General features: G+C 37.2%; 1 protein-coding gene across 10 annotated transcripts in view; it reads left to right on the top strand.

Annotated features, from left to right (window-relative positions):
- The window catches only part of LOC5567506 (cystinosin homolog), a 72,598-nt gene that overhangs the window by 14,954 nt on the left and 33,637 nt on the right, over positions 1-24,007 (top strand). For 2 of the 10 annotated variants that reach the window (XM_001651756.2, XM_021837722.1), the window contains exon 1: positions 14,805-15,073. The exons of 7 other annotated variants lie outside the window; for them this stretch is intronic. The gene's annotated coding sequence lies outside the window, so the exon portion shown is untranslated. Of the gene's footprint in view, positions 1-14,804; positions 15,074-24,007 lie in introns of those variants that run through there. One more of the 10 variants, XM_001651757.2, reaches the window with a different exon arrangement.

The raw sequence follows: 24,007 nt of genomic DNA, 5'->3' as shown, positions 1-24,007 counted from the left end.
CGTGGCAGGCGCCATTGTTGCCTAAAAATACCAGCACTTATACACTGAGGGTGTCTGTTAATCCCAAGCAGTCATCTGGTTGGTTCCTTGTGTAAGTGCAGCTGATCTGGCGATACTGGAGTAGCAACCACGGGCGGCCAATCAAGCTCAAGCTCAAGCAATATCACTAAACCATTTTTGCAAGGATTCTTTATACAAATTCATCCATAAACAAAAGCACAAATTTGATGAAACTAATCTGCCTTAAATCGCAGCTATTCATTTTCGTCAAAATTTCGTTGACAGTAGTTTTTAACATATCTTTTATTGATCTTTAAACTGCACTAACGAGAGAACTCTTTTTGTTCAGTGAAATTATGGAAAAAAAAAAAGACAAATTGTTCCATAATGAAAAGTAACCGCGTATCAGTCCCACTACGAAATTCCGCACCATGTAATACAAAAATAAACCGTGTTCAGGTTATCTTTATATTTTTCTCGGGTTTAGTATCGATCTAACAAGAGAATTACGAAAGTTTCATTTCAATCTTTTGGAATTATTTGAATATTTGTATGGAAAATTAGTTTGAAAGTTTCTCAGCTTATTTTCTCAATGTCTACTTTTTACAAATGTGACTGACTTGCGATTCATGGCAGTAATAATAATCTTACAGCAATTCATCATGGGATAACTAATTTGTTGAAGTATATTACAATAAATTCAAAAAAAAAAATCCGGAAATATGTTCTATAATTCTCTCAGGGTTTTTTTTCGAATTTTTTTTTTTGGCAAGAATTTTCTCCAGAATTTAACAATTTGTTGAAGTGTTCTAATCCTCCTGGAATAGATCTAAAAATGATTGATTATTACCTTATGAACTACCCAAGCAATTCTCTCGGGCATTATCTTTACATGCTGAATTTTAGAAGGGGGTTCACTTCAATATTTTTACAGTTGAACCTTTTCGAATTCAGAATATACTCGAGGCATTACATCTTAGAAGTTCTAGAGCTGTTCTACGTACATTTTTGTAGAGAATTCTCAACAATTACGCCCGAAGTTTTTTTTTCAAGAGTCTCATGCAAGAATTTTTCGAGAGCTTCTCCTGAGGAATCCTTGAGAAGCTACTCAATTCCTTAGAAATTATAACAGGGATTTTATGAATTTAATATAAATTATTATACATATTCTTGCTTTTGTTTAGGACGATTAAATTGAGATTAAATCGATTTTTTAAATTGCTTGCAATCTTCATACGAAACTCTTTGTTTCTCTTATATGGCAAAATACAATACTTTTTAAATCATCAAAAAATAACTTCTGAGCATCAAAAAGTAATTATGAACTATGTTGATAGGTATTGTTTAAACTCGTGAACTTTGAACTCGGGGACAAATTAAGCAAATAAATCACCATATAACATGATAAACTTGCATGCAAGTTTACTGAAATCGTTGAATAATGCTTTTTCAACATCAAATAACTCAAAAACTATAATATTTCTTAAAATGGTAATGAATTCAGCAACTTGAAATTTAGATAGCGGTATTTTATTGCTTGAGACATAAAAGTGTTCCGCAGTGTTATTGGTGTTAATTCCGAAATCTAGGAAAAAAACCTTAATGAACTTTCAAAAGAATCCCATGAGGAATTTATAGAGTATCCTAAAAACATCTTAAGACAAGGATCATATAAATTTTGAAAGATATTATTTTTTTTTCAAATTCCTTATTTAATGTCATATTAAACCTTACATTAATTTCTTATATCTAGGCGTTCTGTGTTAGGCAAAACCGTCATCTTAATATGGTAAAACTAAATGACCAGGATGTATCCCCAAAAAAAAATCCAAAAATAAATTTCGGGTGTGATTCACGAAGTAATTCAAAAGGAAATATCTTTAAACATCTGTTAATCAATCTTAGAAGAGTAGTTAGTGGAATTTTTCGACGAATATTTTGTGCAATTCCTGGAAAACTTCAATAAAAAAGTTTAGAGTAGTCACTTGAGGAATTCCTGGAAAACTTGGGCATAACGCTCACTAAATGTTGGGCAAGATTGCATCCGTTGTAGGATTCTAAGAATGATTTTCATAAAAAATGGACAACATACTCACAGTCTAGTACACGACACTGAAGACCGCAGCCCTACACAGAATGCGGGTTCCAGGATATCTGTGTAAAGTTCTGCAAAGTTACTTTCAGAACCGGGTACTGGTCTACGACACAAACCAGGGACGGATGTCAATTGAAGTTACGGCGGGAGTTCCACAAGGATCCATACTTGGTCCAACATTGTGGAACATGATGTACGATGGAGTGCTAACCTTGTCACTGCCAAATGGAGTCGAGATCGTCGGGTTCGCAGATGACGTCGTTCTTGCGATAACTGGTGAGACTGCGGAGGAGGTGGAGATGCTGACGGCGGAATCGCTAGACACCATCGAATCGTGACTGGAGTCAAGCTGCAGTTGGCTCATCATAAAACGGAGGTGGTGCTGGTCAGCAACTGCAAGGCGGTACAGCAGTTGGAAATCAACGTCGGAGGGCACGCAATCCCATCGAAGCGCTCTCTAAAGCATCTCGGAGGAATGGTCGACGACAGGCTAAACTTCAACAGCCACGTAGACTATGCCTGCGAAAAGGCAGCGAAAGCTGCTAACACAGTAGCCAGGATCATGCCCAACATTGGAGGACCAAGAAGCAGCACGAGGCGTCTTCTAGCGACCGTATCATCGTCTATACTGAGGTATAGAGTCCCGGCTTGGGCTGCAGCATTGGGAACCAAACGTAATCGAGATAAGCTGGCAGATACGTTCCGGCTCATGGCTATACGGGTTGCGAGTGCCTACCGCACTATATCTTCGGAGGCAGTGTGCGTTATCGCCGGAATGATCCCATCTGCATCACTCTGGCTGAGGACATCGCATGTTACCAGCAAAGGGACACCAGGAATGTGAGGAATACCATTAGGTTGGACACAATGGCCAGGTGGCAGCAGGAGTGGGATAACTCGGAGAAAGGAAGGTGGACCCACAGGCTCATTCCTAACGTGTCGGTGTGGACGACCAGAAAACATGGAGAAGTTAACTTCTTCCTGATCCAGTTTCTGTCAGGCCATGGATGCTTCCGGAAATATCTGCACAGATTCGGACACGCAGAATCTCCACATTGTCCGGCCTGTCCAAATATCGAGGAGACACCGGAGCACGTTATATTCGACTGCCCTCGATTCACGGATATACGAAGCGAGATGATGCCAGAAACCGCAAACGTCCTAAATCCGGACAACATCGTGCAGAACATGTGCCAGCATGAAAGCACCTGGAATGCGGTGAACAGGGGAATAACGGCGATTATGTCGTTGCTGCAAAGGAGATGGCGTGAAGACCAGAGAGCTCCGGGTCGCGATCGGAGTAGGCTAGATCCTTCGTCGGGGACTAGATCGAGTAGAGCGGGCGTAGCGTAGTATCGGTTAATAGTCGTCGGGGCGCCTGCAAACCGGAAGCCATCCTCCAACCGGAATTGCAGAACCGACCCTGGCACTTGGCCAACCAACGTCGAGTCGGAGTAGGCTGAGTCCAGCTGAGTAATTCGCGAAATAGCACCGGCAAATGGTCGTCGGGGCGCCTGTGAACCGGAAGTTTCCTTCCACCGGAATCGCAGGACCGACCTCGGCATCTGCCCGGCCAGCTTCGGAGTAGGCTAAGTCCACCGCCGGGGACTAGTTGAGTAGATCGCGTTGTTGCACCGGCAAATGATCGTCGGGGCGCCTGTGAACCGGAAGCTTCCCTGCACCGGAATCGCAGGACCGACCTCGGCATCTGCCCGGATAGCATCGGTTCGGGAGATCTTCCGCCGCCGGGGAAATCTTCGTCGGAGTAGGATAGATCCACCGCCGGGGACTACTCTGAGTAGTACGTAGCGTATCACCGGCTTGAGTCGTCGGAGCGCCAGTGCACCGGAAGCCATCCTCCAACCGGAATCGCTGGACCGACTTCGGCACTCCACCGGCCAGTATCGAATCATGAAGAAGCGCGTAGCCGGAGTAGGCTAGCTCCACCGTCGGGGACTAAGCCGAGTAGCATCGATCGTCACAAACCAGTTTTGGGTCGTCTGGGCGCCAGTGAACCGGAAGTCATCCTCCAACCGGAATCGCTGGACCGACCTCGGCATCCAATTGGTCAACAAGGAGAGCTCGAACAGCAGCAGCGGAGAACGAGTCGTCGTAGAGCAACGAAGTGCACATGAGCGTCCAGTAGAAGATCAACAGAGCTCTGACGCGAGGCCAGTCCAAGGGAAGTATGCGTCGTCGCACAGAAAGCTGTCCAAAGTCCCGGCGAGATGTTCAACCGCCAATTGGGCAAAACGCTCCAACAGCGAACTAGCAGAACAGTTAGAGGCTGAGATTGAAGAAGTGCATGAGCACAGAAGTGCATGAGCACAGCCCTCCCCCGATGAAGTTGCCTGATGTAGTTCCGAGGGGGATCGAGGCACAGGAGCAGTAGGGAAAGTTTTTTAGTGGTTAAGCACGCCTAACGTGAGTCCCACACCGTGCCAACACACAACAGGCCTGGCTTTTGAAGCTTTTTTGTACCCTACTATAAAAAAAACGACACTGAAGACGGCCTTACGGTTGAGATCGAAGTACGCGTATCTGTCAAAGAATACAAACTCTAGTGAAATTAAATGGCATTCAACTAAATTAGTTTTTTCATCTACTTATACCCACAGGGTTTTTGGCATAACTTATAAAATCCGAAATCTGAGTTCTTACGAAACTCTGAGCCAAATTCTCACTAAATCTTGTGCGAAATTATCAGGGAAGTGAATATCTATTTTCAATTCCTCCAAAAAACTTGTTATCGAATTCATTTGATTTTAAAAAAAGGAAATTACTATACTAAAAAAAATGGCCCGTCACACAATATTGTATCTGAGATTCAGATAAAGATTGGATAGGCCTATTTTGAAGGAAGGGCATGGTTCTTGGCATTACGCCCAGTCTTACATCCAAACTTTTCCATCACGCTCGCTAGGAAATTCTAGGTATTATGAAATGTAATCACCGTACCAGATGGCTATTTTGCCAATCGCTTTTCCATCCGTGAAGAGAACATTGACGTACTAAATGAAACAAACATTTTTTTCTTCTATCATAGATCTCACCTTCCTGAGCGCGCACTTTGTCTGTCTGCGAGAGTGTCTGCCTTCTCATCGCCATAAATTAAACAATGTGCAAATACCCATAGACGCATTCCTTGGAGCAAACCTTGGAAGGTATTTCTCCTGAAGCTTCTTAAGATTTATTTCGGAGCTCTTTCGCCACCAATCAAATCATCAAACGTTTTCCAATAATTCAAATTTAATCTTGAATTTTGTTTGTATATGAGTACTAATGAGGATGATTGAAATATGCGTTACCTTCAATTCTCTTGAGATACGCACCAATCTGCAAAATTCCAAATTCTGGAGCTTTTGGACATTACATGATTAATTCGTAACTGATTTAACCACACTTGACACAAGGTGCAACCCGTTTTCGGTTTTCCGAGGGTTTTGCCCGTCACTCGAACCGAACCGGTCGACAATGATCGCGTCGGCAGCGAGTGCCACTGGGGATCACCCTCGCTGGAAAGCACAGATTTGGGATGCAGATTTGTGTTCGGGTATATCCTTTCGGTCATTACCGATCGAAATAGTAGCAATTCGGTTGTAGTAAAAACTGTCCAAGTTTTAATGAGGTTGCTTTTACGACAAAGAAGCACCATCATCTTCGACGATGATGATTTAACCGACTTAAACTCGTCAACTCATCATCATGCATGGATTTCTAGAGCCACGTTTAAATACGGCTTCCCGATTGACGTAACATTGATTTGTTATGATGCTTTCATTTGTTTTGTTTGGGTTTTCGCTATTCGTTGTAGTGCAAACGATTGCCTGCTTAGCCAAATTTATGCCAAAACTTCGGTGACCTCTTCCAACGAGTGCCGCCGGGGGCGGGTTTCTGCGGTGGAACAGGTTATGGCAGAATAAATTAAAAATCCGTTTCGATAGCTCTAGTGCAGATAGAAGCGTGTGCTTGATTGATTGTGGTCTTTGAGGAGGTTTATTTTTGAGGTTGATCGTTAGCTCCATAAATGCCTGTGGGCAAATATAGTTTTTTTTTGCGAGCATAGGGTAGTTGTGTTAGTTTTGGCCAGCTTCTTGAATAATAATACCTATTTGAATTTATACAGGTAAAATAGCAAAATTTTCCACAAGAGCTTAATCCGCCTGCTAAAGTTCCGGTTCCTTTACTACCTTTGCCCAACCGTATCACAATCGTACAAAATTTCGTATGAAATCCTGTTGCTGCACCACGTATCATCTTTCCCGGAAGCCATACGCATATGTTTCAACAGAGTTTATGCGTTTAAGCCAGGGCTTCACCGGAATCGGAGTTGTACTCCACTCCAGAAGGTAATGCGATACCCATTGTACCTTTCCTTATGTTGTGCTGCCTTATGCTCCCGATGTGGTTACATGATTATATCACAACCATGCAGCAAAGGTGGCGCGACAGTTTGTTTGACAAGCGCAACGTCATCCTCTCCGGAGCATCGGATTTCCAGAGGTAGGCGAGATTTCCAGGTCAGGTGAGATATTCGATTCCGAGTCGTTGTGTAAAGTTATGTGGTTTTACACTTTTGGAATTGTTTGCCTGGCAAAATTTGATTCGAGGGTTGTACAAACTTGTACCAGCTTGATTTTATCGATGTTTTACCCATAATATTAGAAGCTTATATATTAAGCAATCTTTGCAGAACTAGTTATCAATTGGATATCACATCTGACTTACATAAGTTACCTCAAAGATGTTAAAAATTTGTTTGTGAATGACACAGGACTTTCCGCCTGCGTGTCTGTCATCTGTAGTAGATGGCAAAGATTTTTGGATATTTATTCTTCATATCAGCAAAAATAAAAGATTTCTCTTAACGCTTCCAAACTCAACTTACAATATTCCCACACATATCAAAAGCTCTTTTTTTTAACCTTCATATAGACATGTTGTCACGATGAGAGGGATTCCAATAAATTGGTCAGATGAAGCTAAGTATCTAGAGCTTATGCTAGATAAAAAAAATTACTTATCATTGAATGCCGTCAATATTGAAATATTGTAGCAAATTTCGGATAAAATTATCACAAAAATTATAGCAGTCTTCTATCGCCACCATAAGTAAGAAAATAATGGTGGATGTTTGAAATAATACAAAAAAAAATGAAAAATAACGTTTTGTTCCCTGAATTCTCCAAGAAAGCATATATCTAAAATCGAGATATTTTCCAAAAAAAATACAAAACTACCAAACATTTTTGATCCTTCGTGCAGCCAAACCCTTTCGCTTTCACATCCGACTGGCGCGCAAATTTTTACGACCCTGTCAATGTCTCCGTGCTCCGCCACCCACCAATCGCCAATGATACCCAATACGACCGGCGCGCAGTGGCGCATCTTCATACAAAGGTCGGACGAAACCTCAAATGTGTGCCAAACCAGTTGAAAATGACATTCTATTAACTTTCCTCGATATCATCCCGTTGAGAAATGTCAAATTCGACGGAAATTCAATTTTCTGATAGATCTAATCCAGAATTATTTTTTTTTATAATTTTATAATAAATAAGCAACTTTATGAAGGCGTAAGGTATGCACACAGCAAAATCTACCCAAACAAAAACTCACAGTAAAATTTTTATTTATTTTATTTTATTTTATTTTATTTATTTTACAAACATGAAAATTCGTGTGCTCTATTAAATCCAAATAAAATAAAATGGGAAACCTCAAATTTTGAGCCAAAATATTGAGATTTAGAAGTGGTGCAAGCGATTTGAAGGTGAATTTTCATGTTATGAAATATGACCTTCAGTGAAGTTTTCATAACTTTGTTGTTTTACAATAAATTTTGAAGCTCTTAGCATCATTCTCTTCAAAATTGAATTTATAAAAAGTATGTAGAACATCAACTTTGTCTAAAATGAAAACTAGTCTTAGTTAAAAGTAGTTTTTTCCAATTGTTTCCTCTTTTTACTAAAACAATCACTTATACATGACATCATGAACAGTTCACCGATTCTCAATATTTTTGCATTTTTTCAAACAATTTTAGTCATTTTTAAACTGTGGGTACTAAAAATTAATTAAAAAATAGTTTTGACGTAGTTATTTAACAAAAACTGACCGAAAACATGAATTTCCAATAAAAATTACTTGGTTTTTCAAATTTTTGTCAGTTGAACGTCATTACTTAAGCTGAAACTGGTTTTTCTTATTTGTTAAACCTTCAAAATGGTTTTTAAAGCAATTTTTCAAGAAATTTGATTTTTTTTTTATATACGGTCCCTTACTCGATATTGAAGAGACCATCGAGTTAGGGAGGTATCAAGTTACAGAACACATCATGAACAGTTCACCGATTCTCAATATTTTTGCATTTTTTCAAGCAATTATAGTCATTTTTAAACTGTGGGTACTAAAAATTGATTAAAAAATAGTTTTGACGTAGTTATTTAACAAAAACTGACCGAAAACATGAATTTCCAATAAAAATTACTTGGTTTTTCAAATTTTTGTCAGTTGAACGTCATTACTTAAGCTGAAACTGGTTTTTCTTATTTGTTAAACCTTCAAAATGGTTTTTAAAGCAATTTTTCAAGAAATTTGATATTTTTTATATACGGTCCCTTACTCGATATTGAAGAGATCATCGAGTTAGGGAGGTATCAAGTTACAGAACACAAAATCAGTGCAACTGCGATCCAAGGGACCATCGAGTTAGCCATGAAAACCAACTTTTACTATGGTTCTCTAACTCGATATCGAGATACGGGATATCGAGTAAAAGAGAGTTAACTGTATAAACTATTCAACTCGTAGGTGAATCAAGATGCTTTATAAACTTCAGTTTATCCGTAAAAATGTAATTTCTGGCGAAAAATAAAACAACGTTCCGAGAAATCTAGATTTATTTATTGAAAAATCACGTTTTTGTGTAGTTTTTGTTATAAAAAACTAAGTCAAAACTATTTTTATTGTAATTTGTTGTATACACAGTTTGGAAACAACTAAATTAGCCTCAAAAGCATGTAAAAAGATTGAGAATCGGTTAACTATTCATGATGTTATGGTCAAAGACCATTTTTTTTAGTAAAACGGGTAAAAATTTAGAGAAAACTACTTCTAACTAAGACTAGCTTTCATTTTAGACAAACTATTAAATTTGATATTTCACAAGCTTTTAATTTAATTTCGAAGAGAATGATGCTAAGAGCTTCGAAATTGGTTGGAAAATAACAAAGTTATGAAGACTTCACTAAAGATCATATTTCATAACATGAAAATTCACCTTCAAATCGCTTACGCCACCTCTAAATCTAGATATTTTTGGGTAAAAATTTGCGGTTTACCATTTTATGTGATTTGTGTTGAGAACAGCACACGAATTTTTGGTTTTGAGAACTTTGGAAAAATAAGCCGCACCCTAATGTTCACTTTTCTAAGAAAAATCACATTATCGTAATCAACACGTGCAATTTATAAGGAAAACTAATAGAATTGATTTATTAAAAACCTATGCTAAGAAAGGCTAAGCAAATTTCTTGAGGTATGCATAGAAAATTCTTGGCGTGATCTCAATTGCCTTTTGTAGATTTTTGGCAAGATCTTCGAAAACATCCTAGGGAGTTCTTTAGAGTTCTTTGTATATTTCTGGTGAAATCCTTTGGTAACGTCTGAAGGAATTTACCAAAGTTAGAAAAACCTTCAAAGATGCTTCTCGAGGAAACCTTTAAAATGGATCCCTGGGAAACTCTATGACGAATTGTTGGCGGAATTGTAGGGGCCTCCCAAGAACTTACCCGGTAAAACTTTTGTAAAATTTGGGCTAGATCCTTTTGGGATGTTCCTTATAAAGATACTTAGTTAATACCTGGTTTGTGAATGTAAAAGTCGATTTGAGTACCTTATATCTTTCAATTCCGTCCTAATCAGGGTGGAACTAAAAGTTACAAGGTACTCATATCTACTTATAGATTCTCTTTATTAAGATTTTGCTCAGAGGGTTCAAATACATTAAAAATAGGCCAGGCTTGTTTTTCAGTGAATTTCTACAGAGGATCATAGCAGCTTTATCACACATATTCCAGACGTGATCTTTGGATGTCCCTGTCAACGATTCATGTTGATTCATCCGTGATTTTTCGCATGTTTTGCTAAATGCCTGTATTTTTCCATGCCTGATGAGATTATTGGCATATTCTTAGATTTTTTTTAAATACTGGGGAGAACTTTGAAAAATTTCGATGTTAATGATGTAGTAAGTAGTTTAATTTGAACCTTATTTTGAGCTACATTCAAATCATTATATTCAGATCAGAGAAATCCTCTGTTTCAATTAGATTTTGACAACTTATTATTTTGAAGGGTCCGCGGGATGTTTGTAAAATTTGAAAGAGGGCCGCAGCTCCAAAAAGGCTGAAAACCACTGCCTTAGATTATTTTTAATATGAATACTATATTAGTACTTCTGTCAAGACGTACTTTAAACCTAAAAATTCTACTATTACATATTAGATTCCTTCAAATTTAAAATATTTTAATATCAACAAAAATAGTCACCAATTGTAATTTTGCAATTCCGTTGCAGATTAACCTAGTTGTCAACCTACTTTTTATGAAAAGACTGAACAACATAACGGTTCTGTGCCAGAAGTTTGCAAATTAACACCTGAGTGCCTCCATCGAATTGCTCAGGTTTTCTCAATGATTTAGTCAACTAGTTTCTGATTCTGCATCTGTTGGGCGATGTAAGTTCGGCTCATGACGGAGACAAACCACCCGCATAATCAGGAACCGTATTAGAATAATTTCCCAAAACATCCACGACCGTTTGCGACAATATCAGAATCATTTCACAAACCGACCAAATAAACAATAAAACAACCGTACCGCAAACGGGTTTGACAGTTCGGGAAATGGTGATTGGGTAAATAACAGTATGGGGAATAGGCGGTTAAGTTATGTAACCATAAAAAAATGACGAATTTCTCGAACAAAATTTTTCGATTACAGTTTGGCAAGTGGTAGACATACTATCCATTTTTCCGCAAATCAACTGTTAAGCAAACAGTGTAAGAATAGTATAACTATACAGTTTCATTGGAAACAAATAATGTAAGGGTAATTATCGGTTTACGGTATTTTATGGTATTTCACCCATTAACGGTATTGTGCCGTTTCGGTCTTACTATAAGAGAAAAATCAACAACATGAAACATTTTTAAATTTATATTTATTTTATCCTTGCATTTGTTATTTTTTTTATTGAAAACATCGAAACATGATCGAATTACGTATAATTATTTTTTCATATTTTTCTATGTTTTTTGTAAAGTGAAATTAAAATGATTCTCAAGTAAAATTCGTGGTAAAATACCCGCATAATCAGGAACCGTTTTAGAATAATTTCCCAAAACATCCACGACCGTTTGCGACAATATCAGAATCATTTCACAAACCGACCAAATAAACAATAAAACAACCGTACCGCAAACGGGTTTGACAGTTCGGGAAATGGTGATTGGGTAAATAACAGTATGGGGAATAGGCGGTTAAGTTATGTAACCATAAAAAAATGACGAATTTCTCGAACAAAATTTTTCGATTACAGTTTGGCAAGTGGTAGACATACTATCCATTTTGCCGCAAATCAACTGTTAAGCAAACAGTGTAAGAATAGTATAACTATACAGTTTCATTGGAAACAAATAATGTAAGGGTAATTATCGGTTTACGGTATTTTATGGTATTTCACCCATTAACGGTATTGTGCCGTTTCGGTCTTACTATAAGAGAAAAATCAACAACATGAAACATTTTTAAATTTATATTTATTTTATCCTTGCATTTGTTATTTTTTTTATTGAAAACATCGAAACATGATCGAATTACGTATAATTATTTTTTCATATTTTTCTATGTTTTTTTGTAAAGTGAAATTAAAATGATTCTCAAGTAAAATTCGTGGTAAAATACTCAGAAGAATGTTCTTTGATACTTCTTTCACATGCTGTCTAGATTGATCCGGAACAATAACGTAGATTTTGCAGAGCGGAGAAACATTTAGTCCGTTCTAGAGATGAGAAAAACAACAATTATAATAAATGAACTAAAACTCAAACCGTTTCTACTTACTTTTCCAGAGGAAAACATCATTTTGTGCTCCAATCGCGGTGTTTCATTCCATCCGAACCGCACAAACCCAGTACTTCAGCGACGAATTTCAAAGTCGAAAATTGGGCCACGAAAAGTCCGGTTTCTCTTCGGATTCTTCCAGCTTCCAGCACGTTCGCTTTTTAGCTTCTCTTCCGTGTTACCTTGCAGTCAAAGGAAGTTTTATCACGAGGAAAGCCTGTCCGCTTAGTATGCGCCGCAAATGAACCATATATTTTCAGCTGAACGGACGTATTCGGACCACTAAATTTCACGAACGATGTAAATTGTGACTGGGAATATTTTTTTCTTAAACAAAACAAACATGGCAGCTACGGCAAAGCTATGAACATTTGGAAGCTTACGTGCATCACAAATACCAGTGCATGCAACTGTTTGCCAAACTGTTAACTAATAGTAATATATAGTAAAATACACACATGTGTTAGTGTGTTACACAAGGCATTTGGGAAAAGGTTACGGTACATTTCAACCATTTCACCTTGCATTAGACACATGGTATATCCCCATATCATTTCACTGTTTTTGCACAGTACAATATATTGTTACAGTTTGGTATGAATTACTCAATCCGTTTTGTATTGTTTAGCGCGAAAAGATTCATATTGTTGAACATTAAATCAATTGTTTTAAATACATTAACCTTTACAGATAGGATATATTTACTGTTCTTAATATAAGGGAAACTGTATTTTTCTATGCGGGCAGCCACTGGCTGAAAATTTCCTTAATAAAGATAAAATAAATAAAAAAAAAAGTTCTCCTCAGGTATGGATCCTGAGTAAAAATAGGATTGATGATCCTAGAAATAATTCATCTATAACGACAATTTGCGTAATTCCACAAAATGTTGTATGCCACTCGTTGCAAAATTGAACTCGTCGTATTCATACAACTCTGCAAGGCTCGTAGGATAAATCATTTATGATGTCGTACATCTTGTTGCATAAATAACTATTATGGTATATCAAAAATTGTTGCTTCAACAAATATGTTTTTGGAGGCTTCTTGTTGATGATTCTATTGAAGAATATTCAGTTTTGGGTAGGTACTGGAAAAATGGATTGCTCAAGAACCAAAATACCAATATTTACTTAATATCGAGTTGCCATTGTTGTTTTTAAAAGTATAATAACACGTCTAGTTTCTGAGATAATGGCAGTTGAAAATGCAAAATGAGTATTCAACGAATTCATTCATAAAAAATGCATGCCAGTTTACCAACTTGTATTGTGATTCATGTTCCTAATTTACCACAAAGTTGTACATTTTTATTGCCTACGAATTATAAATGCTAAATGCTTGTTTCATTGTACATATCACAATTTCATCTTCAATTTGTACATTTGACACTTGACGGTGTACATACAATCATCAAAGCATTTACCACAAAGCTCAAACTTAATGTGTTAAAGAATACTTATCAACCAAGTTTATAGCTTTTTCCATGCTCAAAAGATTTCATGCTTTCAAAAAGTATGGTACCTCGTCATATAAAATATGCAGACTGCAGGTATGTTTAAAAAATCGATATTCTCGAAATTCAATTGTGTAATTTGAACCCTATTATATCGTACATTAAATTTTAAGCCCGATTCCGCATGCTTGGTGGATAAGACCATTAAAAAAAAGATAATTCATAGTTTAAATTTCATGTGAGCAATGATAAAACCAGTACACGTCACTTAAATCGGGCTTACAGTTGAGGTCGAAAATACGCGTATCTGTCAAAGGATACTAACTCTAGTGGAATTAAATGGTATAGTACTTAATTCGGTTTTCATTTATTCATAGGATTCAAAATTTCACCACCAGTAAAAGCTAAAGCAAGAAAGTTACATGAATATGCTCACTAGCGTTATCTTTTTAAATTGTCAGGATTATTCAACATAAAAGTTTCATGCTCACCAGCGCAGTCTACTGGGAAAATCTCGAATCTCATGAATTCAATCCAAATAGCCCTTGACTTTCTGACAAACTTTTCCGAAGATGCCATCTTCCTATGTGGTCAGGCTTCTGAGATATTTGCAACTCAAAACTTTCATGCACGCTAGCGTCGCCTGTTGGCGGAACTCCAAATCTGAATGAACACTGTATGTCAGCCCTTGATCTCTTATACGACTTTGTCAAAGACGGTTTTTCTTTAATTGATCTAGATCGCGATGTATTCCATTTTGTAGTACATGGCAAACTTAGGGTGTTATACAAAGTTCAAACGCGACTACTCGCGTTGCAAACATTCGCGCATCAGCCGTAAGGTTGACATGAGATTTTAAAAACAATAATTTATTAGGCTTTTCCCGGCCATGCGCCACTGTGTGACGCGACGGGATGCAGCACCCGACGACGTTGGGTGCATTTAGTTAGTAGTCCGAGACGCTAATCAGTCGCATATCGGTTACCGAATCCTACTCGACCCGGCTTCACTACTGCTCTTACCTTACTGCTGAGTGGCAAGCCGGTGACCATCGTCACTCGTCATCGTCGTGGTGCGTTGTCATTCGTTACTCTACCGAACCAAACGGACCTCGCATGAACCACCCCGTTCAGTTCAGTATCAACTGCTCGCTCGTCCGGTACGGTGCAGTCGTCATCGTCGTCGCCGTCGACTTCAAAGTTGCAAACTCTAACATCTTCTAATTGCGAGAGTTCGAACGACGAGCGCGCGCGCAGATTCAAACCAGCTGAGATCAGTTTCTCTTTGGACGGCATCCGAAACGGGTCACACTTCCGGATCGCACGCTGGACTAGTAGAAGCGCGTTCGCCTGGACAGTTCGAAGGACTTCAACAAGGCGAGCTTTGCTGAGTTGGTAGGTGAACGGAACTGGATCAACCTCGATCGCCTAGAAGGCGCCGCGCGATCCTAGTCGCGACTGGGGGCTGCCAGTGTCATTGAGTTCTAGGTACCTCTCGTAATCGTTTCGTTGATCGTTGACACAGAGTAACAAAAATAAGATTTTTGCCTGTGTCAAGGATCAAATCATGTGTCTTGAGTGAATTTGGGGTTGCTGAATCCGGTGCCGCAAATGTTCCAGCACGTCACGAGTTTTTTGTAACAGGTCACCAAAGTTGTATAAAATATTGGTGTCATTGATGTTCACATGAAATATCAAAATGATTTATTAATTTTTAAGTGATCTAATCGATCATGTATGCGAAGTAGAAATTAAACTTTCATGTAGGATAAAGTTTGTTTTAAATTACACTATTGAATTTCGAATAGGGAAAGTGTACCAGTTATGGCCATAGTGGTTGCCTATTTGGCCATATGTGAAATTTCGATGGCTTTCGCATTTTTAATCTTTCTGAATGTTTTAACACCAAGATGTATCCTATATCTTACTGCTAAAACACACAAAATTTTTCAAAATGTGGAGACATTCAAGTTATCACGTATGGCGAAATAGGGAACCACTATGGCCATAACTGGTACACCTACCCTAAATTGATGTCTTTAACATGCCTGCAGACTCCATACAAGAATTTTCGTTTCTTCTGTAGCAAAAAAAAAACTTTTGATAGTCGAAAGTGTTATGAACATTGTTGATAAGCATTCTTGCAAACATGAAGTTTGAATTCGTGGGGAAATAAGCAAACAAATCGTTATAGAAGTTGAGTGCAATTGTTAAGTAAGGCATTTTCAGCGATTAATGTCTCAAAAACTAGATATATGATGTAATATTTTTGAAAGGCGTCTCAGGATTCAGCAACCCTATATTAAGTAAATAGAGGTAGTTTTATGCAAAAAAAATGTTCCCCAGTGTAATTAGTGGTGCTACAGCTTTGCGATTTGTTTTTGAATCGATCATTCAACTCTGGCCGGCGGCAGTGGCGACACCGATCGTTGTCTCGATCGCCGAAAGTTGTTGAGTCGCGAACAAATTGGCCAATTTGTAGGTGAAGTTCATACCAGTTGTTGAGCGGTTGCGCTTAAATTGAATCCTGTTTGTGCTGCAAAAAAAAGTGTACAAATGCAAAGCATGTTTGTTTCGGTTTTTGTGCAAGGTGCGCATACCTTATTAGTGAAAACACGGAAGATAAACAATCGTTGATGAGTGGTTTGGTGTGAAGTTTGGTGCGAAACTTGATGAATGGGTCCGTGACCTGTGCAATTTTGCATGCCACTGGGATGATGTAAAAATCTTAACACACGAATCAGATTCGATATGACCACGTTGCGTTCTTCTTCTTATTTCTGGCGTTAGGTTCCGGTTGGAGCAGAACTGAAGGTCTGTCAGACTTGGAGTACTGATTGGACCCCTGAGTGAATTTTTTGACATAGGGTAGGTGTACCAGTTATGGCCATAGTGGTTCCCTATTTCGCCATACGTAATAAATTGAATGTCTTAACATTTTGAAAACTTTTTTTGTGTTTTTGCAGTAAGATATAGCTTATATCTTGATGTTAAAACATTCAAAAAGATTAATAATGTGGAAGTTAACCGAATTTTGTATATGGCCAAATAGGGAACCACTATGGCCATAACTGGTACACTTTCCCTATACATTTTTAATGAAATATAAAATATTAGTTTTTGATGTTAATATCAAACTTCATACTGCTGCGAACTGCTTATTGGCAGAAATTGAATTTTATTTGATGTGATCCATTATTTTGTTTAAAACTTAAGCTGAAGCTTCGGCACGATTTTAAATTTTTGTTCGGTTTCAATTTTGAAATTGGTACGACTCTGACATTTTGGATTAGCCATTGTGGATTCCGGGATTCTAGTGTGAATTCTGAGATTTCAGAATAGATCCTGGTATTACAGCGTGGATCTTGGGATTCCAGTATAGATCCTGGGATTCCAGTGTGGATCCTGGAATTGTGAATTGTAGCATTTTAGTAGGGATCCTGGTATTTCAATTTGGATCTTATGATCACCGTGTAGATATTGGGATTGTAGAGTAGAGAGTAGGATATCAGTGTTGATTCTAGGATTGTAATGAGGATCACAGAATTTCAGTATAGAACTTGGGATTCAAATGTGGATCCTAGGATTCTAGTATGGATTTTGAAACTCCAGTGCAAATCCTGGTATTTAATTGTGGATTTCTTGATTACAGTGTGGATTATGTAATTTTAGTGAAGATCCTAAGATTTTAGTGTGGATCTTGTGATTTAAGTGTGGTTCTTGGAATACCAGTGATGTTTCAGTGTGAGTCTCTTTATTTTATTGTGAATCCTGAGATTGTTGCGTACATCGTAGGCTTTCAAAGTGGATCTTGGGATGGTAATTCAGTGTGAATCTTGAAATTTTCGTGTAGATCCTATTCCAGAGTAGATCTTGTAATTCTCCTAGGATTCCTGTGTAGATGCAGGGATGGCAGGTTTTCAACAGGATCCTAGGTTCCCTGTGTGGACTCTTAGATTCCCTAGTAGATTCTGAAAGTACAGTGTGAATTCTCGTGTTCCAGTGTGAAACCGGGTATTCCAGTTTGGATTCTGGGATTGCAATATGGATCCTGAGATTCTAGTGTGTATGCTGGTATTGCAATGTTGATCCTTGGATTGCAATATAGAAACTGATATTCAAATGTGGATCCTAGGTCTTAAGCATGGATCCTAGGAATCAAGTGTGAATTCTGGAACTCCAGTGTGTATGTTGGGATTCCAGTGCAGATGCTAAGATTCCAGTGAGAATCCTAGGGGTCCAGTGTGGATCCTGGTGTCACAGTATGGATCCTAACGTTGCAGCGTTGATCGTGGAATTCTTGTGTGGGTCCTAGGATTCCATTATGTATCCTGCAACTCAGTGTGGGTTCTGGGTTACCAGTGTGGATCCTCGTGTTCCATTGTAGATCATGGTATCGATCCTGGGATTTTAGTGTGGATGTTGGGTTTCTAGTGCGAATACTTGGATTTCAGTGTAAACCTGGGATTCCAGTGTGGTTTCTGATATTTCAGTGTGAATCCAGGCATTCCAATGTAGGTACTTGGATTCCAGTGAGGATTTTCTTCTTCTTGATATTACGTCCTCAATGGGACAGAGCCTGCTTCTCAGCTTAGTGTTCAATGAGCACTTCCACAGTTATTAACTGAAAGCTTTCTTTGCCATGGTTGCCATTTTCGCATTCGTATATCGTGTGGCAGGTACCATGCCCACACAGTTACGGATCACCCACAGTGACGGATCACTTTGGCGTTCAACATCGGATAACTCGCTCAAAACATAAACGTTGCCGTAAAACATATTTTTCCCATGTTGTACTATTTGTCTTCTAGCATTTGTAAAGTTAAGCACAACATTCAACCGCTAATAACGGTGTATTTGACAAATGTTCAGTTGGTACCACACAGCTATCATTATATGGTCGTTATCTGTAAGAAGTGCCGTCAGCATTCATAAGCTCCCACAGGTGGCAAAATTCAAATTTTATAGCATATAACATGCTCGTTCGCTTCGATTTAGTGTGAATTCATCTTTAGAAAACAATTTTCTTGATTGTTGATTTTCAAAACCGAATATTAGCACTTCTAACTAGTGATCCGTAATATGGACCAGGAAAAGATTGTTTACCACGGTTCTGGATCACTACCAAAGAATGTAGATTTCTACCGCACTGATCCGTAATATGTCACAATTTGATCCATAATATGAAAATTGATCCATAATATGGTTTTCAGAAATCGATGCAATTTTTAATTTTTATGTAATCCTATGTAAGTATTACATTCAAAACAGTTTACTAACCGAAGTTCCAATTTGAAACGATTCAATTCGTGCTTTTCAATTACAATTTTACGTTTTCCATGTCGTTTTATTGAATTTTATAGGTTGGACTTCACACTATTTGATCCATAACTGTGGGGTCATGGTACGATGATACTTTATGCCCAGGAAAGTCAAGGAATTTTCCATTACGAAAAGATCCTGTACCGACCGGAAATCGAACCCAGATACCTTCAGCATAGCATTGCTTTGTCGCCGCGGACTCTAACCACTCGGCTAAGGAAGTCCCCAATGGGGATCCTTGAATTTCAATATGGATCCTAGGAAGCCAATGTGGATTCTGGTATTCCAGTGTGGACTCTGGCTTTCCAGTGTAGATTCTGGGGTTCCAGTGTGGCTTTAAGAGTGTAGCGTAGATCATGGGATTCCAGTATGGATCCTTGGATTCCAGTGTGGGTCCTACGAAAAATCTTGGTGAGATTCTGGAGATATCCCTGGAAAGAATCATGTTCTGAAAAATTGCTTCCTTTAGAAAAAAATGAGGGAGAACTTTTCAAAAGAGTCATAGAAAAATATTTTTGAGAAGTTCGGAGGTTTATGGTGTCTACTACCTGAAAAAAAAACCTGGAAAACCTGAAATTATCAGGGAATTTTATTCAACCTGGAAAAACTTGGAATTCTCAGGAAGTTTCGGCTACGGCTACATTTAGGGAAATTAATGCGAAACAGAAATACATAGTAAAGTATGTCCTTTTCGTAACTCAAAATCTTTTCAATCAAAACGCCATTAAAACGCTGCTTGAAATGTTCGATTCTTTAATTGTTCGTGATTTTTATTTATTCCAAATAAAACTTGTCTGAACAAAAAAACAAAACTTAAGATTGCCAAGTTAGTAAAGGCAAATACAATTCCCAGTTCCAGTTGGGTGTCTTTCATGAGCAATAAATTTTGTAGGAACAGAGTGAAAATTTCAACAGGTACGAAAAATAGTACATTTTCATGTGAAAAGGTCCCTTTGAAGAGTCTTGGTCACTATTTAAATGTGTGTCTAGAAAGTCTCTATTTTTGGTTAAGACATTTTTATCAAAACGTTCTCTAAAGTCTCTAAACCCTCTCTTTCCAATGGTAACTCCAGAGCTCCATTAATTTTCGACGAACTTGAGACAAACCGGACCAGATTAATACTATACATTAGTTATTAGAATATAATTCTATATTCATCAGTATAATCCAAAATTGGACTGAAAATCATTGGTAATCAAGTGTGTAGCAAACGAATTGATTTACAGGTTGTTTGACAATGACACAATGAAGAATCATCACAAAGAATCTCCTACTGGCGATGGTTTTTAGCTTGATCCAATCGTTTGCTTAAAAACATTGAGCTACACACTCGGTTAAAAAAGATTTTTGGAATTGTTTCAATAGTAAAACTGTTGATAAACATTAAATTTACTATTGATAAACAATCAAACAATTTTTAACTGATGTTGAAAAATTTAGACCATTTGAAACTAACAGTGGGGAAGGGAGGATTATTCTGCTTGCAGTGAATCCTGGTGCAACATTCCAGTCTCCAGAGAAGCCATCAGAGACTATTTCTCCAGAGCAATTTTTTTAATAGTTGCATAAAGGAATTTCTTCAGCATTTGGTCCAGAAAATCATAGAGCTACTAGCTCCAGTAATTTTCACCGAGATTGCTCTGAAAAAAAAATCAGGATTTCCTCAAGATGTTCTAGAGCAGGTCCTACAAAAGTTCTTCCACAAATGTTTATTACAGAGTTTCTGAAAAAAAGAAATCTCGACATTTTTACTAGAAACACTACATTTTTTCCATTCAATCTGGATTCCTTATAAAAAAGATCTTTTAAAGATTCATCCACAATAACTCTCCGGAATTGCTCAAAAAATCCTTAAAGCATCATTCGATGCGGTTATAAAATGTTCCAAGAATTGCTCGATAAATTCTACCTGCGATTTCGCATTGAGTTCCTCTAGAAATTTCTCCAACATTTCATCAAAATATTATTGCCGCGGTTCAAACACTTTTATACTGATAGTTTTTCAAATACAATTTCCAAATCTCCATGGATTCTTCAAAACTTTATTAAAGGTTCCACACCAATAATAACTACAGCAATTGTTACAGTTATTGCTCCGATCATTGATATATAAATTTCTTCTAGGATTCTGTCCAAATTTCTTCGAAAAGTCTTGTAGGTAATTATTCAGAGCTCGGAATATTTTTTATTATCTCATAATTACCAATTTATCAAGAAGAACTTGGTAAAAATGTCATCAGAGATCATTAAGGCGTACTTAGAACTCACACAAGTTAATCTCTGATGAAACTTTTTGATTAGATAGTCCTCGAGGCTTTTTCAAAATTTTCCCTAAGAAAATAATCTAAACAATTTCTTTGGCATTTTTCTGGAGACACCCTTGGATGAATAACTGGAAAAAATATTTGAAGGCTCCCTGGTTTTGTTTTTCAAAAAAAAAAAAAATGGGGTAAGTCCTAGGGAATTCAATGGATAAATTTCAGGAGAACTTGGGATTTCCTTGAAAAATGTCGAAATGACTTTTGGAGGATTCCTGATGGAATCTTCGAAGTAATTTCTTCGCCATGATAAAGAACCAACTGATTTGATGATATCCTGAGCTAAAACCATGGTGGGTATTGAGAAAGCTCTACAAAACCATCTGTGGTAGATGTAGGAGTGTAGTTTCAATAAAAAGATTGTTTGTTCTTAGATTTTTTTTATATTGAATAGAATTGAATTGAAAGCCTTCAAGGCCAAACGATTCTTGGAAGCTTTGCATAAGAAGTGCATAAAATGAATCTTTAGACTCGTAATGTTGAATATGACTGACGTTCTGCATACTTTAAATTGTCTTCAATAATTTTTTATAAGCTTCATGTTTATAATGTCTTTGTACGGCCGATCTAGGAACAATAATCGCATAAGTGACCTCTATTCAAACAATAGACATTCCATCAAAACTGTGTATAAATACAGAAATACAACGAAACGTATACTTACAAAGACGTTTTACCAAAAAAATTGCTTCGAATCAGGATATTATTAAACAAAATGACTTTTGAATTTAATGAACATTAAACATCAGTTTATTTTCTAAGCTTAAGCGTCAAATCGGACAATATTTGGAAAGTTGAGAATGGCTCCTTTGAATTATGTGTAGCAATTGCTGTACCTAAAAAAATATGGTATTTTTAAAAACATAGATTTTTTTTCATTGTAATATGGATGTGAAATTCATGAAGAAATGATTTCAGAATGGTATACATACCTGCCAGCATCATAAATTTCGTAGAATACACAAATAAGCTTCTTATCATTTTAATTTTAGATGAGTATTAAATATGTTTTTGAAGCTATGAGCTACAGAGTATACGAAATCAATGAAAATCCCAAGCCTGTATGAAAACGCTAGGACCTTGAAGTATATCGCTAGGAATCCACAGGATCCCATCTACAATTATCAGAAACTCGCTTAACGCTTAGGATTCCGATAGGATTTGGCATATGCCCAAGCACTAGGGATTATGAGGTTATCGCTTAGATTTTCAAGATTCCGTTAAAATATTGCTAAAAATTCTCAAGTCTCCGATGGAAATTATCAGAAGTCTATTATTCCCAGACTACCACTTGAAATCTTTAAATTTCGCTGGAAACTAATTCAGAATCCTCAAGATTTTTCCAGAAATACTCTAGATACTAGTAGCTAGACTTCCACAGTATCCCGCTAGGAATTCACAGAATGTATTATAAATCTCAGTGAATTACTTGGAATTGCTAGATTTCACACAAATGTCTGAAGCAAAAGCAAAAGGTATTAAAAAAAATCTTTTTTTATGGTATTCAAAAGTGTTGCCAAAAATGGAGCATGCCAAAAACGGAATCACACTGTATGTGATAGAATTTTATAGTAACACGAGAAATAATACTTGTCGTAATGCCACGATGAATTCCAAGAAAAATCTTAGAAATATTTGTAGTGAATTGTCATTACAAATGAAGAATCAAACTCGGTGGTGGATCCTGTTAGAATTGTTTTTGTAGATCATTTTATATTTTACGTTTCTTGTTTTTCGCGAAAAAATAAATAACAACCACCTAATTTCTCTATTTGTTTTGTAGTTGGTTTACCACAACAATTTTTTTGATTAAAATGAAAAATACTTTGAAATTTATCGTTAGTTTTTTTTTTGTTTAAGTGCTTCGAAGCCAAACAACCTATATTTGAAAAAAAAAAATTTAGTCACCTAAATGTAACCATTCGTCAATCAATTATGTATTTTGGAGAATTTCTTAAACCTGAATCGCAAGTCAGTCCCATCTGCATTTTCTCAAAATTGAGTTGAGTTCAGTTTTCAACATATCTTCCAAAGCTCCTTCAGCAGCCATAATGATAATAAGCTTTGTTCGGAGAAAGTAGGAAACAACAGCAAGTCAAATTGTCCCATAATGAAAAGTAACCGCATATCAGTCCCACAACAGATTTCAGCACTGTGTAACACAAAAATGAACCTTGTTTTGATCATCTTTATATTTTTCTCAGAAAGATATCGCAGTGAAAAGCAAATTGTGAAAGTTTCATTAATATTTGAACATGTTAGAATCCTCTGGAATTTTTCAAATATTCGTATGGAAAGCGAGTTTGGAAACTTCACACCCCATTTTCGCAATGCCTACTTTTTACAGATGGGACTGACTTGCGATTCACGGCAGTGTAAATATCAGGGATTTTTTTTCTGTAAATGAATAGACACGCTCTAAAGAATCAATGAAGAAATATCTAGAAAAAATACTGCTTGAATTCTTTGAGACGTCCCAAACTAAAATTTTAGATGAATTCCTGGAGGACTTGAGATTTTCTTGAACTGTGGAGAATCTTTGGAGAAATTCCTGAAGATATTTCTTGTGGAACCTCAGAATTATGTTTCTAGGATTATTCTGAGAAAATTCCAGTTTGAATTTTTGAAGGTAGGATAGGTGTACCAGTTATGGACATGATGGTTCCCTATTTCGCCATACGTGATAAA

The sequence above is a fragment of the Aedes aegypti genome, chromosome 1 (genome assembly GCF_002204515.2).
Source record: "Aedes aegypti strain LVP_AGWG chromosome 1, AaegL5.0 Primary Assembly, whole genome shotgun sequence".
Lineage (NCBI taxonomy): Eukaryota > Metazoa > Arthropoda > Insecta > Diptera > Culicidae > Aedes > Aedes aegypti.
Note: the sequence above shows the minus strand (reverse complement) of the source record. Positions and strands in the feature narration are given on the sequence as shown.